Source organism: Spea bombifrons, chromosome 10 (assembly GCF_027358695.1).
Source record: "Spea bombifrons isolate aSpeBom1 chromosome 10, aSpeBom1.2.pri, whole genome shotgun sequence".
NCBI classification, from domain to species: domain Eukaryota; kingdom Metazoa; phylum Chordata; class Amphibia; order Anura; family Pelobatidae; genus Spea; species Spea bombifrons.
Genome location: NC_071096.1, coordinates 18,307,306 through 18,327,220, shown reverse-complemented (window position 1 = coordinate 18,327,220; position 19,915 = coordinate 18,307,306).

Genomic DNA, 19,915 nt, shown 5'->3' with positions numbered 1-19,915 from the left:
AAAGGGGGTGGGTGCCTGGTGGCAATACACATGGGTACATTAACCAGTACAAAAGGGGGCATCAAAACTCAAGGGAGGGGGGCTGGCTGGGGTACATCACATAAATCAATACACAAGGGTATTGGGGCATAAATGCAAAAAGGGGGATGCCTGGGGGCACAAAAGCACATGAGGCAATATACAAGGATGTGGGGGGAATACATTAAAACTAAAGGGGGGCTGGCTGGGGGGTCAATACACAAGGTGGAAAACACACTAACAACAAACCAGTGTGTAAAGTTTTTTTATGCTTTGTGTAGCTTAACCCGTCCTGATGCGGGTGTTGGTGTGACAGAGCTTGTCCTGGTGTGTGTGTGCGTGTTTGGGTGTCGGTGTTGCAGAGCCTGTCCTGGTGTGTTCGTTTGGCGTCAGTGTGGCAGAGCCTGTCCTGGTGTGTGTGTTTGGGTGTCGGTGTTGCAGAGCCTGTACTGGTGTCAGGATGGGCTGTTTGGGGACAAAGATGGCTCACGCTGGTCTGTTTAGGGACAAGATTGGCTCACGCTGGACTGTAATTTGTTAATGTTATCTGGGTGCTGCTCAGGTTCTATGTGGGTAATGTGGACACCAGGACTGGCTTTGGGATGTGCATCCTGTGATCTGTGCCTGTAATTTAGGGGGTTTCTATCTATACCTTTAATGCTGAGTTATGTGATTTCCAGTTGATCTGTATCTGCAAAGCTGGGTTTGTGTGTTATTCTGTTGATCTATATCTGCTTTACTATTTTTCCATACATTATTTATGTATACCTGCAAATACAGGGTTTGTATGTCTTTTTCAGTTGATCTATACATGCACGTGCTGTTTACATGTGTTGTTTATTTGATCTATACCTGAACTACAGGGAGTAAGTAAAATAAAGGTATGGCTTAGTGAATGAGGGACAAAGGGACTCTGGGGATGATTATTGGGGAGAGGATCTCTCAAAGTCACGGTATGGTCAGAAGGAGGGAAGACTGCACTGACTCTCACAGTCTTCCCCTAATCTGCAGTCAGTGTGGCAATTATTTTTTTGTGCATGAGCAGAGAGAGTGATTGCATGTTAGGGAGCCTTGGAACGGAGACCAAGGAAATGCCTAGGGTCCAATTTTTCAATATTTAAAAAAATGTTTTTGTTACAAAGATTAGCTGTTTTTTAATGTATTAAACATACATTATTTTACCAGTGTTTCAAGTGATATATTATTGTACTTGTTTGCAAAAAAGGTGGGTAGAATGTGGGGTAGGGGATAGTGAGGAAAGAGGTATCTGATGGGGAAAAATGCTACCCCTCCAGATTTTTAGGGGTTCCTACACCCATGCTGGTGTGTGTGTATTTAGTCATCTGTTTCCTGGCACTTTACTTCCTGTAGGAATAAATTGAACTATGTAATTTTTACTTGTCTCGAGAAAAAACGCCCTCTTGAATTTGTAGTCACTTCAGTGGACAAAACGTTCTAGGCCCTGAAATCAGTGAGAGGAAAAGTAAAGGTTTATTTTACTAAAAAGGATTAGTGGCACTAAATTGTGGCGTCCCATGTATGATGACTATGATTTTTAGTGTACTGAAGTATTCCCAATCTCATGACATTACATCACATCAATATGCGTTAGAAAATCAGGAAAAGATAGGCATGGATGGTGGGCTGATTCAGTGGTGCAACGGGCCACTTGACTAGGCCCCAAAGGCCACTGGCTGCCAGCAGTCCCCTGTACTATTTGTCCTGAGTGTAGAAATACCCAATGTTTTTTATGTTTTTTTTTTGCTTTTTTCTGCATGTTATGGGACAAGTAGCGTTTTGCTATTTCAAAACCATTTTTTCCAAATCTGGTAATTCTGCCCCCATGTGCTATTTAGGGTAATTTTAAAGCTGGCCAATGCCATTAACCCCATCAAACCATATATTTTTGAAGACCAGACATCCCAGGGTATTTCAAATGCTGGTATTTTAACTATTTCCATGCACAAATTGTACCACCAGTCTTTGTCAAACTTTGTGGTAGTCAATTTTTTTGTGGTTTATTTTTTTTTCACACTCTGTTAGATATTCTTTGTCTTGAATATCTAAACTTTTCCAGTGACCTAGGGCTGAAACAACAAATCGATAATAATCGATAATTAAATTAATTAATTAAATTAATTAGTTGAATCGATTTTTATCGATTATAAAAAGAGGTTTTTTCAGAGCAAATGCTCTGAAAAACTCCTCTCCTTGTATAATCCGACCTCAAACAGAGATCGGATTATAACACTAGAATCCAGATCCCCCGCAACGCTGCAGGGGACCTGGATTCTCCTCACTGTCGGCCGGTGGGTGTCCGTGCGATACGCACAGACAACTTCCGTCTCTCCCCTCCACTTCCATACACCCCTCTGACTCCTCCACCTCCCATACACCACTCTGCCTCTCTCCCGACTCCCTGGTGTTTTGTGAACCTCCGTTGCTGACAGGCACTTTCACTGCAGCTTCATAGAAGCCTCAGCGTAAGTGAAGCCCTTACGAAAAAATTACTGTAGTTTTTCTGAAGTAATACTGCAGTTTTTGGACATGAAAAAACTGCAATACTGCACTTTTACTGCAGTATTACTGCACATTTACTGCAGTTTTACTGCATTTGTACTTCACTGTACTGCAGTTTCACTGCAGTTATTTTTGTACAGAAGTACAAATGCAATAAAGCTACAGTACATTGAAGTACAACTGTAGGTTTGCAATATAAAAAAAAAGTGCAGTAAATGTGGAATGGAGTATGGGAGGGGGCAGAGTGATGTATGGGAGGGGGAGGAGGCAGCGTGGTGTATGGGAGGGGGAAGAGGCAAAGTGGTGTATGGGAGGGGGGAGGAGGCAAAGTGGTGTATGGGAGGGGGGGAAGAGGCAAAGTGGTGTATGGGAGGGGGGAAGAGGCAGAGTGGTGTATGGGAGGGGGAGGAGGCAAAGTGTTGTATGGGAGGGGGAGGAGCCAGAGTGGTGTATGGGGGGAGGAGGCAAAGTGGTGTATGGCAGGGGGAGGAGGCAGAGTGGTGTATGGGAGGGGGAGGAGGCAGAGTGGAGTATGGGAGGGGGAGGAGGCAGAGTGGAGTATGGGAGGGGGAGGAGGCAGAGTGGTGTATGGGAGGGGGAGGAGGCAGAGTGGTGTATGGGAGGGGGAGGAGGCAGAGTGGTGTATGGAAGGGAGAGGAGGCAGAGTGGTGTATGGGAGGGAGAGGAGGCAGAGTGGTGTATGGGAGGGGGAGGAGGCAGAGTGGTGTATGGGAGGGGGAGGAGGCAGAGTGGTGAATGGAAGGGAGAGGAGGCAGAGTGGTGTATGGAAGGGAGAGGAGGTAGAGTGGTGTATGGGAGGGGGGAGGAGGCAGAGTGGTGTATGGGAGCGGGAGGAGGCAGAGTGGTGTATGGGAGGGGGAGGAGGCAGAGTGGTGTATGGGAGGGGGAGGAGGCAGAGTGGTGTATGGGAGGGAGAGGAGGCAGAGTGGTGTATGGGAGGGGGAGGAGGCAAAGTGTTGTATGGGAGGGGGAGGAGGCAGAGTGGTGTATGGGAGGAGGCAGAGTGGAGTATGGGAGGGGGAGGAGGCAGAGTGGAGTATGGGAGGGGGAGGAGGCAGAGTGGTGTATGGGAGGGGGAGGAGGCAGAGTGGTGTATGGGAGGGGGAGGAGGCAGAGTGGTGTATGGAAGGGAGAGGAGGCAGAGTGGTGTAAGGGAGGGGGAGGAGGCAGAGTGGTGTATGGAAGGGAGAGGAGGCAGAGTGGTGTATGGGAGGGGGGAGGAGGCAGAGTGGTGTATGGGAGGGGGGAGGAGGCAGAGTGGTGTATGGGAGCGGGTGGAGGCAGAGTGGTGTATGGGAGGGGGAGGAGGCAGAGTGGTGTATGGGAGGGGGAGGAGGCAGAGTGGTGTATGGGAGGGAGAGGAGGCAGAGTGGTGTATGGGAGGGGGAGGAGGCAGAGTGGTGTATGGGAGGGAGAGGAGGCAGAGTGGTGTATGGGAGGGGGAGGAGGCAGAGTGGTGTATGGGAGGGAGAGGAGGCAGAGTGGTGTATGGGAGGGGGAGGAGGCAGAGTGGTGTATGGGAGGGGGAGGAGGCAGAGTGGTATATGGGAGGGAGAGGAGGCAGAGTGGTGTATGGGAGGGAGAGGAGGCAGAGTGGTGTATGGGAGGGGGAGGAGGCAGAGTGGTGTATGGGAGGGGGAGGAGGCAGAGTGGTGTATGGGAGGGGGAGGAGGCAGAGTGGTGTATGGGAGGGAGAGGAGGCAGAGTGGTGTATGGGAGGGGGGGGAGGCAGAGCGGTGTATGGGAGGGGGTGGAGGCAGAGTGGTGTATGGGAGGGGGGTGGAGGCAGAGTGGTGTATGGGTGAGTTATAGTGGTGTATGGGGGGTATAGTGAATTTCAGGGTAGCAGAGTGGTGTGTGGGGGTGTAATGAATTTCAGGGAGGCAGAGTGGCATATCTGGGGGAGTTAGAGTGGTGTATAGGGGGAGGTAGAGTGGTGTATGGGGGGTATAATTACTTTCAGAGTGGCATATCTGGGGGAGGCAGAGTGGTGAATCAGGGAGTATAATGAATTTATGGGGGGCGGAGTGGCATATCAGGGTGCACAGTGGCATATAGGGAGGTATAAGGCATAAATGTGGACGAGTGGCATATTGGAAGCTATAAGGCATATCGATATTAGGCATATCAGGGGGGCATAAGACATATCTGGGGGTAAAAGGTATATCAGGGGGCTCAGTTGCATATCACTGGCATATAAGGAGTATAAGGCATATCGGGGGCACAGTGGCATATCAGGGGGCACAGTGGATTCTCTGGCATATAGGAGGTATAAGGCATATATGGGGGCAGAGTGGCAAGCTGGGGGTCAGATGTGCATAACTGGGGGCAGTTTGGTAAATAAAAGAAAATATAAACAAGGCTTTTTTCTCATAGTTTTTATTAAATATGAAAAATAGTTAACATATGAACTAATATTTACTAATAACTTTGTATTAAACCCTAGTTTGAGAAACACTGTGTTTGGGTTCTTGTAGCTTTTATTATGATGTCAGTAAAATAAGAAGGTGAATAGAGAGAGAAATGCCATTGCGATAAAGAGATGAAAGTGTAAATTGTACGTTTTTTTATTACATTATTTGAAATTAAAAAAATTTGCATTTTTTTATCCGATTAATGGAAAAAATAATCGGCCAACTAATCGATTATTAAAATAATCTTTAGTTGCAGCCCTACAGTGACCAAACAGCAATCAAAACCACAGCTTCTAAGTCTTCTTAAGTAAATTTATTTAGTAACAAAGTAATATACATACAGTACTGATTGATGAACAGATGGTGGTCGTGGGTGCTGTAGGCTCAGTATTCTTGGTGAGGTGAAGGTGAAAGAGACCTTGTCCTTGGAGCCATGAGTATTTATACGCTTTTACATTCAGTTAGGGTATGTAGTAGGTTCTTACTATATATAGGCGATATATGAATATAAGAAACCTTATTGGCGCAGTCATAGGATACACTAGCATTCTAATAGCTACATTACGTGTTTGAGAACATATGTTCCTAGCACTCAAGTTGCATTCAAGCCTAAAGTGTGTTGAACAGAATAAAAGTATAACAATGATTTCTTACACACTCATTTTACTTCAGGTATGAATTTACAGGTTCTGTTATATGTCACTGTCACACAACACCCCAATATGTGTTCAGCAACATCTCCCGTGTACAGTGATACCACGTATGGGTTTGCCTGGCTGTTTGGGGGGCAAAAACGGCCATATTTGGGGCAAGTGCATTTTTCAAAGCTGGACTTTTGGTGACCCACTGCCCATGCCCTATTTGGTACATCTTTGAGCCTGGTCAATTCAATGTGCCCAATAAAACCATATATTTCTGAAAGCTAGACAGCCCAGGGTACAAATGCTAGTATTTTAACTATTTCCGTGCACACAATTTACCACCAGCCTTTGTCAAAGTTTGCAGTAGTATTTTTTATTTCTATTTTTCCCACACACGTTGTACTTTGGGTATGAATTTATAGCTCCTGGTATATATCATTATTGCACAACACACCAATATGTGTTCAGCAACATCTTCTGAGTACAGTGATATCCCCCATGCATGGGTTTTTTGGGGGCTAAAAGGCCACATTTGGGACAACTGCATTTTTCAATTTGGAAATTTGACATGTGGTCATCCTGCCCCTTGTGTTAATTGGGACATTGTTGAACCCAGCCAATTTAATTTACCCCATCAAATCATACATTTGTTTTTTTAAAAATAGACACCCCATTTAACATGCCAGTATTTTAACTATTTCCATGCGAGAATTGTTTGAAGATATAGCGCTAATTTTAGGACTTGCTCATAAAAATACATTATAATATAATTTTTTTGGGGCCTTTTTTCATATTTTTTGGAACTGGAAGGTTCCCCTGATTTTATTTTTACATGTTACCCTTTTTAAAAAAAAAAATAAAAAATTAAAAACTATGTTTTTTTCCTATTATTATTTTTTTATTTATTTTACTAATCACTCTATTTTACTAATCACTCTCTTGGAAACTCTTATTTTTTTAAAGGACGCGCTGCAAGTGGCAAAGCCTCTCGCAGTGGCGGTTGTGAACGCTATCCGGAGCGGTCACAGCGTGTCTTGGGGTGGGTGTTCGGTGTTGCTGAATGCCTCGCTATCGAGGTATTTCAGTGACACCATTGAAGTTTAGGAGGCGATCGTTGACAGCCTCCCAAACTCTTTTAAAACGGTCCCCTGATGCCGATCTCGGTGTTGCTGAATGCCTCAACATCAAGATCGCTTTCTACACTCATTTAAAGTCATGACGGTCTTGGCACATCAATTGTTGTTAACTGAATGTTTATGCGTCATGTGCCCGGATCGTCAATTGTCGTCAAGGGATTAAATTCCCCAACTGTATGAGCCTCCATCACCCCTACTAGAAGACTGTTCCATTTAACTACCACCATTTCTTCTATTGTCACAGAAATCTGAATTCAGTTACAAAACTGTTAAATTCAGTAGAGTGGGGAACAGCACCTTTATATTTTTAAGTTTAAAAAAAAAATCATCATCCACAACTACGATTTTGTACTGCTGCAAATATGGATTTTTCTGTGTATGTGTATGTTGCAAATGTTTAAATACCACCCTTTTTTGTTCTGCTCTGAAGCCAACTGTAAGCTAATAGCTGTGTCAGCTCAGCACAACTCTCCATAGTCTAAAAGACCTGGTTCAGGACCTTGGTTGTTACTGGACCTTTGTGCAGCAGTGAACTGCTCCCCAATTGGCCTAGGCTGCAATACGCCACTACATTTTATCACCAAATAATTGTTACTTCAACCATTTAACCCTTGGACAATTGACATGCCAAGCACATCATGGAAATATTGCTAACTCCTCACTTAACAAACGTAACCCCTCTAACTACACTCATTTTCTATGGTGACCATTCCACCTCTTTTGGCCCCCAACTTCACCGTGTAACATGCCACTTCCCACAGTGCCAATTTTGTCCCCAAACAGCTTGTCAGTGCCATCTTTGCCCCCAAAGTACTAGTGCCATATTTGCACCCAGAAAACTTGCCAGTGTCATCTTTGTCCTCCAAGCCGCTCATTTGGGCGATCGGCGACCCTCTCTCTCCTGCATTCCCTGACACCTGGCCTCGCCGCGGCCCTGCATCCATCGTTTGCAATCTTTGACCTGCCAACTACTGTCTAGGGCTGTTTAACAGAACCTGTAGTGTCTAAGTGACCTCATTCTGGCTTCAACTCTTTGACTTACACTTTGCATATAGATGGACCTAGTGTACAGTAATATCACACATAAAAATAATTTGGTCCTTGTAGCCGGACTAGATTTCTGTATTAAATAATGTATTTTTTTATTTTGTTAATTTTACAAAAAAACAAAAAAAGGCTCAGTACTCAGTGCCCTGCAAATTATTTATGTGAAGCACTATGCAGAGCTGCATTGTTTGAGAAGATACGGTAAGGTTTTAAACAAAGCACTTCTTGGATGGAATGCATGATGCACAAGCAGCATTGAGCTCACATGCACAAAAATGCTACCTGACTGATCAATAACTTTACAGACATAGCATTAAGGCAAACAGCCTGTTTTTTTCACAGTGTGCCACACCAATAGATTTTGCAATATGTATGTACTGCAGCAAAAGCTTATCTTAGCTAGATTTCTTTGTTTCATGGGTCCTCACACAAGTTCCTCCAGATACTTGAGGACCTAAATACAAGAAGGGAGGATGTAGCAATGTTATACAAGCAACCTGGAGAGGGTGCTAGAGAGTTCAGTGTGAGTTGTAGTAACTGTGGTTTGGAGCTAACCAGCTCAGCATGGCAGTTGTATGTTATGAAGCTATGCATAATAAAGAAGCATGTTTTACCCTTAACTGAGAGTGCATCAATCAATCAATAGGAGGTATCCAAACATGGTGGCAGCGGTATGTGGATAATACTGAATTTCCAAACTGCAAAAGAAAACCTGGAGCTTTTGAGCAATATACAGCAGAGACACAGAGAGGCCTTCAGAGCACTGGGAAGCCTGTTTGAGTAGCGGACTTATATACAGCAGAGAACACTGTAAGTAAGCTTACTGATTATATCATGGAAGCTGTTCTAAAACCACCAGAAAGCTTGAATCTCAGTGCTGCTAACTTGTCACAAGCTTGGAGAAGCTGGAAAGAGGAGTTTACACTGTATGTGGATCTGACACTGACAGCAAGAGATGAGAGCAAGAAGGTAAAACTATTTTATTATTTGATTGGTGTGGAAGGCAGAGAAATAGCCAAGACACTAAGCAACCCAGGTGATACAGAGACCCCTGCACTGAGAGACATTATACAAGCATTTGATAAATACTGTGACCCAAAAAAGAATGAAACTGGAAAGATATAAGTTTTTTTTTCAAGGAATCAGGAGCCAGAAGAGAAAATTGACTCATATGTCACACATTTGAAAAGGCTAGCAACAACCTGAGTTTGGGGAAATAAGAGACTCTTTAATCAGGGACAGAATAGGGGACGTACTAAACAGCATATTGGGATGATGGGATGATGGGATGATGGGATGATGGGATGATTGGCTGCAAGGCTCATGGTAAATCAAAGTATGTTCTTTTAGGTAGTTCTTGATACTAAGTTGCAATGAATACATTGCAAAAAGAAGCTGCAAATGTTTAACTATTTAATTGCTGAAATATATACAGTTTTATAACGGAATCATGGTAAATTCTATAGAAATAATAGAAAAATGTTATGTAATCAAACTATTGATTTAATATGGTACATGTATGTGCAACACCATATTTTACCTGTTTTGATTGGCACAATATGGGAATATATATTTTAAACATGGGGATTATGGGTGGAATATTATAGTTACACATGCTAAGTAGCACATTTGACCTCTTTCTGATAAGAATATGGGTATAATATATTTTTTACATGGGGATTATGGGTGTAATATCATGGTTACACATGCTAAATAACACATTTGACCTGTTTCTGATAAGAATATGGGAATATTATTATTTTTACATGGGGATTATGGGTGGAATATTATAGTTACACATGCTAAGTAACATATTTGACCCATTTCTGATAAGAATATGGGTATAATATATTTTTTTACATGGGGATTATGGGTGGCATCAGTAGCGTACCTAGCGGGGGGGGGCGGTCCGCACCGGGTGCCCCTCATCAGGGGGGTGCCAATTTGCTGGCACCCCTCCAGAGACGGACAGTAATGTCCGCCGCTGGAGGAGCAGGCTCACAAGGGAGCGGTATCGGAGGTCTTTAACAGACCTCCGGCTCCCTTGAGTGATCAATCAAGGGAGCCGGAGGTCTGTTAAAGACCTCTGATACCGCTCCCTTTTGCTCCGCGCGGCAACAGCTGCTGTGCGCCGGGGTTTGTTGTCCCGGCGCACAGCACTGAAGCTGCGCCCACCGCTGTCCGTGCCCTCTGACCCGGAAGAAGGCAGAGAAGACAGAAGAACTGAAGAAGAGGAGCGAAGAAGAGGAAAAGAAGCTGAAAGAAGAAATGAAAGGTAGGTAAGCATTAAGTGAGAGTGGATTGGTATGTGTGTGGATTAGTATATATGTGTGGATTGGTGTATATATGTGGATTGGTGTATATATGTGGATTGGTGTATATGTGTGGATTGGTGTATGTGTGTGGATTGGTGTATGTGTGTGGATTGGTATGTGTGGATTGGTATATATGTGTGGATTGGTATGTGTGTGGATTGATATATGTGTGGATTGGTGTACGTGTGGATTGAGATACGTGTGGATTGGTGTATGTGTGGATTGATATACGTGTGGATTGGTGTGCGTGTGGATTGGTGTGCGTGTGGATTGGTGTGCGTGTGGATTGGTGTACGTGTGGATTGGTGTACGTGTGGATTGGTATACGTGTGGATTGGTATTGGTATATGTGTGGTTTGGTAAGTGTGTGGATTGGTAAGTGTGTGAGAGTGATGGGTGTTATGCTGTACCATTTCCAATGAATTTTTCATTATATAATTATGCTTTAAAGTACATAACCCCCATCACTCTATACTGTTCCATACAGTGGCAGAGCTGGGAGACAGAGGCCTTGCACCCCCACTGCAGGACTCCTGAAAGGTAAGTGAACTTCAAAGAGGGAGAGGGTAGATAGTTAGGAGGGGGTAGATAGGGAGAATGGGTGAGATGGGGGATAGGGGGTAGATAGGGCAGAAGGGAGTGAGAAGGGGTAGATAGGGCAATCATACTCCTATCATGCCAAGTCTGCGAGTATATCCTGGAATCTGGGTATGCCTGGGCATGATAAGAATGTGATTGCTGTTAACAATTATATATATATGATTGCTCCAAAAATAGCCAGATATATGTTACCAAAGAAAAAATGGGCACCCAGGGGTCTTTGCCTTGAGAAAGGACCGGAGGTGGTCCGAAACATTGGCCGTGCTGATTGAAAAAAACTACTGCAAAGACCCGTGAGTGCCCATTTTTTCTTTGGTTACATATATATATATTTAATTGTTTTGTCCTATTTTGGTGTGTTACTTACTTTAAATAAAAGTGTTAGATTTTTTTATGGTGTGGGGGGGTCATATTCGGTTTCGGCCAGGTAAATGCTGCATTTTCGGTTTCAGTCCAGAATTCGTTTCGAGGCATCCCTAAACCAGACAATGAAGTGGTAGGCCTACACCACATCAATGTTTGGCTTAGTATATAGTGATAGGAGTTATGCTGCATTATTACCAATGTCTGGCTCAATGTATAGTGATAGGGATTACGCTGTACCACTGTCAATGTGTGCCTCAGTATATAGTGATAGGTGTTATGCTGTACCACCGTCAATGTCTGCCTCAGTATATAATAACAGTAATGTTACCACCTTCAGTGTCTGTGCCGGTATATAACGATAGAAGCTATGCAGTTTATCATTAGGTACAATTTTGATATTCCACCCATAATCCCCATGTAAAAAATATCTATAACTATATTCCTATCAGAAACGGGTCAAATGTGTCCCTTTGACCATGCTATTCCTCCTATAATCCCTATGTAGAAAAAATATACCAACATTCTTATCAGAAATGGGATCGAATATGTTACTAGGGGTGTGTAACCATGACATTTCACCCATAATCCCCATGTAGAAAACCATTTATAACCATTTTCTTAACAGAAATAGATCAAATGTTACATGGCACATGCAATCATATCATAGTATCCATAATATCTATGAAAAAATTTAATCATACCCATTTTCTTATCAGAAACAAGTGAAATAAATCACTAGGCATGTGTAACCATAATATTCCACCCATAATCCCCATGTAAAAAAATGAATATAGCCATATTCTTATCAGATACAGGTCAAATGTGTTCCTTAGCATGTGTAACCATGATATTCCACCCATAATCCCCATGTAAAAATAATAATATACCCATATTCTTATCAGAAACAGGTCAAATATATTATACCCATATATAAAAATATTATACCCATATTCTTATCAGAAACAGGTCAAATGTGTTCTCTTAGCATGTGTAACTATAATATTCCACCCATAATCCCCATGTAAAAATAATAATATTCCCATATTCCTATCAAAAACAGGTCAAATATGTTCATTAGCATGTGTAACTATAATATTCCACCCATAATCCCCATGTAAAAATAATAATATTCCCATATTCTTATCAGAAACAGGTCAAATATGTTCCTTAGCATGTGTAACCATGATATTCCACCCATAATCCCCATGTAAAAAAAATATTATACCCATATTCTTATCAGAAATGGGTTAAATGTGTTCCTTAGCATGTGTAACCATGATATTCCACCCATAATCCCATGTAAAAAAATATTTATAGCCATATTTTTATCAGAAATGGGTCAAATGTGTTCCTCAGCATGTGTAACTATAATATTCTACCCATAATCCCCATGTAAAAAATGAGTATACCCATATTCTTATTAGAAACAGGACAAATATGTTATTTAGCATGTGTAACGATAATATTCCACCCACAATCCCCATGTAAAAATAATATTATTCCCATATTCTTATCAAAAACAGGTCAAATATGTTATTTAGCATGTGTAACCATGATATTCCACCCATAATCCCCATGTAAAAAAATATTTATAGCCATATTCTTATCAGAAATGGGTCAAATGTGTCCCTTAGCATGTGTAACTATAATATTCCACCCATAATCCCCATGTAAAAAAATATTATACCCATATTCTTATCAGAAATGGATTAAATCTGTTACTTAGCATGTGTAACTATAATATTCCACCCATAATCCCCATGTAAAAAATGAGTATACCCATATTCTTATCAGAAACAGGTCAAATATGTTATTAAGCATGTGTAACCATGATATTCCACCCATAATCCCCATGTAAAAAAAATATACCCAAATTCTTATCAGAAATGGGTCAAATGTGTTCCTTAGCATGTGTAACTATAATATTCCACCCATAATCCCCATGTAAAAATAATAATATTCCCATATTCTTATCAGAAACGGGTCATATATGTTCCTTAGCATGTGTAACTATAATATTCCACCCACAATCCCCATGTAAAAATAATAATATTCCCATATTCTTATCAGAAACAGATCAAATGTGTTCTTTGGCATCTGTAACCATGATATTCCACCCATAATCCCCATGTAAAGAAATATTTATAGCCATATTCTTATCAGAAATGGGTCAGATGTGTTCCTTATCATGTGTAACTATAATATTCCACCCATAATCCCCATGTAAAAAAATATTATACCCATATTCTTATCAGAAACAGGTCAAATATGTTACTTAGCATGTGTAACTATACTATTCCACCCATAATCCCCATTTAAAAAAAGAAAATAGCCATATTCTTATCAGAAATGGGTCAAATGTGTTATTTAGCATGTTTAACTATAATATTCCACCCATAATCCCCATGTAAAAAAATAAAATGCCCATATTCTTATCAGAAACAGGTCAAATGTGTTCCTTAGCATGTGTAACTATAATATTCCACCCATAATCCCCATGTAAAAAAATGAGTATACCCATCTTCTTATCAGAAACAGATCAAATATGTTATTTAGCATGTGTAACTATAATATTCCACCCATAATCCTCATGTAAAAATAATAATATTCCCATATTCTTATCAGAAACAGGTCAAATATGTGCATGAGCATCTGTAACCATGATATTCCACCCATAATCCCCATGTAAAAAAAATATTATACCCATATTTTTATCAGAAATGGGTCAAATATGTTATTTAGCATGTGTAACTATAATATTCCACCCATAATCCCCATGTAAAAAATAATAATATTCCCATATTCTTATCAGAAACAGGTCAAATATGTTCCTTAGCATGTGTAACCATGATATTCCACCCATAATCCCCATGTAAAAAATATATTATACCCATATTCTTATCAGAAATGGGTCAAATATGTTCCTTAGTATGTGTAACTATAATATTCCACCCATAATCCCCATGTAAAAAAATGAGTATACCCATATTCTTATCAGAAACAGGTCAAATGTGTTCCTTTGCATGTGTAACTATAATATTCCACCCATAATCCCCATGTTTAAAATATATATTCCCATATTGTGCCAATCAAAACAGGTAAAATATGGTGTTGCATATACATGTACCATATTAAATCAATATTTTGATTACATAACATTTTTCTATTATTTCTATAGAATTTACCATGATTCCGTTATAAAACTGTATATATTTCAGCAAGTAAATAGTTAAACATTTGCAGCTTCTTTTTGCAATGTATTCATTGCAACTTGGTATCAAGAACTACCTAAAAGAACATACTTTGATTTACCATGAGTGTAAAATGTGTACTGACACCTATTGATAGTTCTGAGCATTGCAGCCAATCATCCCATCATCCCAATATGCTGTTTAGTACGTCCCCAGAATAGTCTGTGGTATAAGGGATTCCCAATTAAGAGAGAGACTTTTAAGAGAAGATGAGCTGAATCTTGAAAAATGTCTCCAACTATGTAGAGTCTCACAACTGACAAGGGAACGTGTGAAAATGATAGTCCTTCTCATTCCATGGTACATGCTGTAACATCAAAAGTAAGAAAGGCACATGTTAATGCAAGTAAAAGTACTGGATATCTACTGCTGTGGAAATACTGTGGGAAAAGACATGAGAGAAACAAAGAGAAATGCCCAGTTTATGGACAGACATGCAGGAGTTGTGGCAAAAGCAACCATTTTTCTACACCGTGTAAGCTGAAAGAAAACATTAAGCACATGAAAGTACATGCAGTCACAGAGGATGCAGAATCAGATAGTTATGAGGATGTGATGTGGATTCAGTTACAACCTGAAGCAGACAGTGTAAATGTAATACAACAACCAACTACAAACAGAGCAACCCAGCTCTTTGCCACTATGATGCTGGATAAAAAGCCCATCCAATTTCAGTTAGATTGTGGGGCAATCTGCAATGTTATTCCATCTCATCTGCTGAATACGACCGTAGACATACAACCTACAGATCAAGTCCTAATGATGTACAATAAAAGCATTCTTAAACCTGTGGGTAAGTGCAGACTTAAACTGAAAAACCCACGTAACAACAAATGTTATAGGTTGGAATATACAGTGGTAAAGGAGGGTGACCATGTTCCTCTGCTGGGAATAAAAGCTGTTCAGGCAATGAATTTAATACAAGTGCAGTTTCACAACATTATGGCAATGGATTGTCACACAGGGCCACAGCAAACTGACAGCCAGGCACCTATTGATTTGCATACCTTACAAGCACGATTCTCAGATGTGTTTGAGGGAGATGGATGTCTGGAAGGTAGATATAAATTAGAAGTGAATAATAGAATTGAACCAACAAAACTACCCAAAAGGAGGGTGCCTGTGTCCATGGTAAACCCTCTGAAAGCAGAACTCCAAGACCTTCAGAAAAGAGGTATAATAGCACCAGTACAACAGAGCACAGATTGGATAAGCAGCCTAGTGATAGTCAAGAAACCATCGGGAAAATTAAGAATCTGTATTGACCCAAAACCTCTTAATAAGGCACTGAAAAGAAACCATTACCCATTGCCTACAATTGATGATATTTTACCAGATCTTTCAAAGGCTAAAATATTTTCTGTCTGTGACGTCAAAAATGGATTTTGGCACGTAGAGTTAGATGAGCAATCTAGCTATTTGACAGCTTTTGCTACACCATTTGGGCGATATAGGTGGCTTCGAATGCCAATGGGAATAAGTCCGGCCCCTGAAGTGTTTCAGCAGAAGCTCAACCAAACTCTGGAGGGACTTCCAGGAATCAAAACAATAGCAGATGATAAACTGGTGATAGGAGAAGGTGAAAATATGGAGTCTGCAATACAGGATCATGATCAAAAAATGACTCTATTTTTAGAAAGATGTAGGAAACACAATATCAAACAAAATTTTGAAAAATTGCAACTTAAGTTGACGGAAGTACCATACATTGGGCATCTCCTAACATCTCAGGGATTGAAAGTGGATCCAGAAAAAGTCAAGGCGATTCAAGGAATGCCCTCACCTACAGATGTGCGTGGGGTCCAGCGCTTCCTGGGCATGGTAAATTATCTGTCTAAATTTTGCAGTCATTTGTCAGAAATGTGTGAACCACTAAGACAGCTGACACACAAAGATGCACTATGGGAATGGACGGAGCTACAGCAAACAACATTTGAGTCTATAAAGCAGGCAATTGCAGAAATCACAATTCTGAAGTACTATAACCCAGAACAGGAACTAGTTTTACAATGTGATGCATCCGAGAAAGGCCTGGGGCAACACTCATGCAGGAGAAGATGCCTGTTGCATTTGCAAGTCGAGCACTGACTATAACAGAATGTGGATATGCGCAAATTGAAAAAGAATTGTTAGCCGTGTTGTTCGGGATGGAAAAGTTTCATCAGTATATTTATGGTCGACCTGTAGTAGTGCATTCTGATCACAAGCCGTTAGAAAGTATAACAAAGGAAGCATTACTAAATGCTCCAAAGAGGTTGCAGCGTATGCTGCTCAGACTGCAGAAATATGACTTCACCATCTGCTACCGTCCAGGAAAAGACTTACTTATTGCAGATGCCCTCAGTAGAGCTTATTTACCAATAACAACGGACGAAGGAATAGCTCAAGACATCGAGACTATCAATATGGTCGAATATTTGCCTTTGACACAAGAACGGCTACAATCAATACAAACATGCACAGAAAATGACAAGACACTGAAACTTTTGATAGAAGTAATTCTGGAAGGCTGGCCTAAATGTAAACAATATGTCCCAGTGGATGTTTCTCCTTTTTTCCATATACGAGATGAGTTGTCAGTACAGCATGGAATAATCTTTAAGGGGGAAAGAGCAGTTATACCTGAAGGTCTGAGACAAGACATAATGCACAGAATACATGCCTCACAGATGAAAGCCCCATGCGAAATGTGCAGGAACCAAGAACACCAGAAGCATGGAACACTGGAGTACAAGGGACAGACAATGCAAATATTCCAGGGAGCAATGCAGATGTCCAATATACAACCAGATCTGGCAGAATATGCAAAAAGCAAGTTCATCTGAAAGATTATGTCTGATTTTAGGACACCATTTGAAATCAGATATCTTTTCTGTATTATACATGTTTATATTACTAATGTTGTTTTTGTTTCTTTAAGAGAAAAGATGTAGCAATGTTATACAAGCAACCTGCAGAGGGTGCTAGAGAGTTCAGTGTGAGTTGTAGTAACTGTGGTTTGGAGCTAACCAGCTCAGCATGGCAGTTGTATGTTATGAAGCTATGCATAATAAAGAAGCATGTTTTACCCTTAACTGAGAGTGCATCAATCTATGCATAGGAGGTATCAAAACAGAGGAGTTGTAGAATCATTAGCTTTCAGGGCCGCCATCAGAGGTTTTGGGGCCCCTTACAGATCAAGAGGTCTGGGCCCCTCTGCTAGGGTGACCACATGTCCCGGATTGCCCAGGACAGTCAGGCAATGCATTGACCCGGAATGAAAGATCTTGGGATGCACTTTACATTGAAAACAATTGAACAGCCGGGTCAATTCATTTTCAGACAAAGGTAAGGTTTACGTCAGTCTTAAAAAGAATTGAGCCCGCCCATTCAATAGTGTTCTTGGGCAGCGGTGGCATGACAGAAGGAGCCGCAGAACCAGCAAAATGACGGGTTGTGTGGTGGAATCGAGCGAGACTCAGCCAGGTAAGGGGGGAAACTGGGGTGGGGCCAAGGTTGGGACTAGGAAGCTGTTATGTGTAAAGGTTGGCACTGTGAAGCAGTTTTGTGGGACAAAGTTGGCACTAAAAAGCTAACAGCGGGACAAGGCTGGCACTGGGAAGCTGTTTTTTGGACAAAGTTCGCAATGGGAAGAGAGATTATAGTTATAATTTACTGTTTTATTTTCAAGAATATATATACGCCAACATTTTTTATTTATACATTAAGAAATGTTTTTTTGCAGTTTATTATATATGGTTAGTAATGTATCCAGGTTTAAAAAGTTGCTGCTCATTGAGAAACAATAAAAAAAAGAGATATATAATAGGTATAGAAGTTTGACCTTTTTATGTAACCAGTTAATCGATAAACATTGAAAATTGTGTTGCCAGTCTTAAGCATAACTCATCAAAGTACGTGCTCCTGAATCCCAGTTAGTAAATGTGGTCACACAACCCCTGGAAGCCCTAGGGTTTCATTACCTGACATGAGCAATCTCAGACAATTAACCCCCTGCATTACCAGACATGAGCAGTCTCAGTGAATTAACCCCTCAATTGTGAGACATGAGCAGTCTCAGACAATAAACCCCTCAATTACCAGACATGAGCAGTTTCAGACAATTAATCCCCTCTATCAGACATTACACAGTCACAACAGTCAAACACAGCCACATGCAAATACATATCACACACAGAGCAGGTTTCTTACCTGGTACTGGCTGCAGCTTACACTGGGCTCCTGTGGACGGACTCGGCCAATCAGGAGAGGCTTCTGAACTCTCAACCAATAATGAGAGTCGAGAAGCCTCTCCTGATAGGCTGAGACCTCCTTCATCCTAGTGAGGGCTCCTCCAGTCCCTAATTAGTGGTCCAGTGTAGAGCGTCTTTACGTCTTTTTTTTTTAAACAGAGGGAGACTTTTTGTTCCCGAGTGTGGCCCCCAGGATAGCCGGGGCTATCAATAGAGCAGGGCTTGACAAATTTGTTGTGAATCTAGGCGCCAGGTAAAAAAGTTAGGAGCCAGGATTTTTAGCGGGGGGCTTTGGGGGGTTTCGGTCTGCACTGGGTGCCGCTCATCAGGGGGTGCCAACTTGCCGGCACCGGGCACCCCTCCAGAGATGGACAGTAATGTCTGCCGCTGGAGGAGCAGGCTCGGTTGGGGAGATCAAGGATCTCCCTTTAACCGGCTTAAAATTACTCAAGGGAGCCGGAGGTCGCTACTACTGCATCCCTACTACTAAGCCAGACAATGAAGTGGTAGGCCTACATCACATCAATGTTTGGCTTAGTATATAGTGATAGGAGTTATGCTGCACTATTGTCAATGTCTGGCTCAATGTATAGTGATAGGGATTACGCTGTACCACCGTCAATGTCTGCCTTAGTATATAGTGATAGGTGTTATGCTGTACCACGTCAATGTCTGCCTCGGTATATAATGATAACAGTAATGCTGTACCACCTTCAGTGTCTGTGCCAGTATATAACGATAGAAGGGAGACTTTTTGTTCCCGAGTGTGGCCCCCAGGATAGCCGGGGCTATCAATAGAGCAGGGCTTGACAAATTTGTTGTGAATCTAGGCGCCAGGTAAAAAAGTTAGGAGCCAGGATTTTTTTAAACTAACAGTTGGTCAGGAGTGATCTGATCATCATCAGCCCACTTACTAAACTCACAGCATTTGACCTGGAAGCACCCTGGACTTTCAGGTCAGTGCTGTTTTTTTTTTTTTTATTATTATTTTTAACCCTTTCAATGCTGATGTTCCATTGGAGCACAGCATTGACTGATGTTAACCCCTGCAATGCCACAAATGTGTCATACACAATTGTGGCATTGAAGGGGTTAACACTGCACTGTCGCTCTCAGGGAGCGATCAGGCAGCAGGGGGGTGTTGGGGCTGCTCTCCACACTCACGGGGAGACCAAAGAACCCTCTCCCCTGTCCCTGAAGCTGCCTCTGGCAGCTGGGACTCAAATTGCTGGTCTATAGACCAGCCATTGCAGGGGGAGTCTCTCGGATGACTGCTGTAGGCTTCCATGCCTACAGGAATCATCAAAGGGCTTGTGGGGGCTCGTTTTTGCTGTTGCTGGTCTGCCTGGGCTTC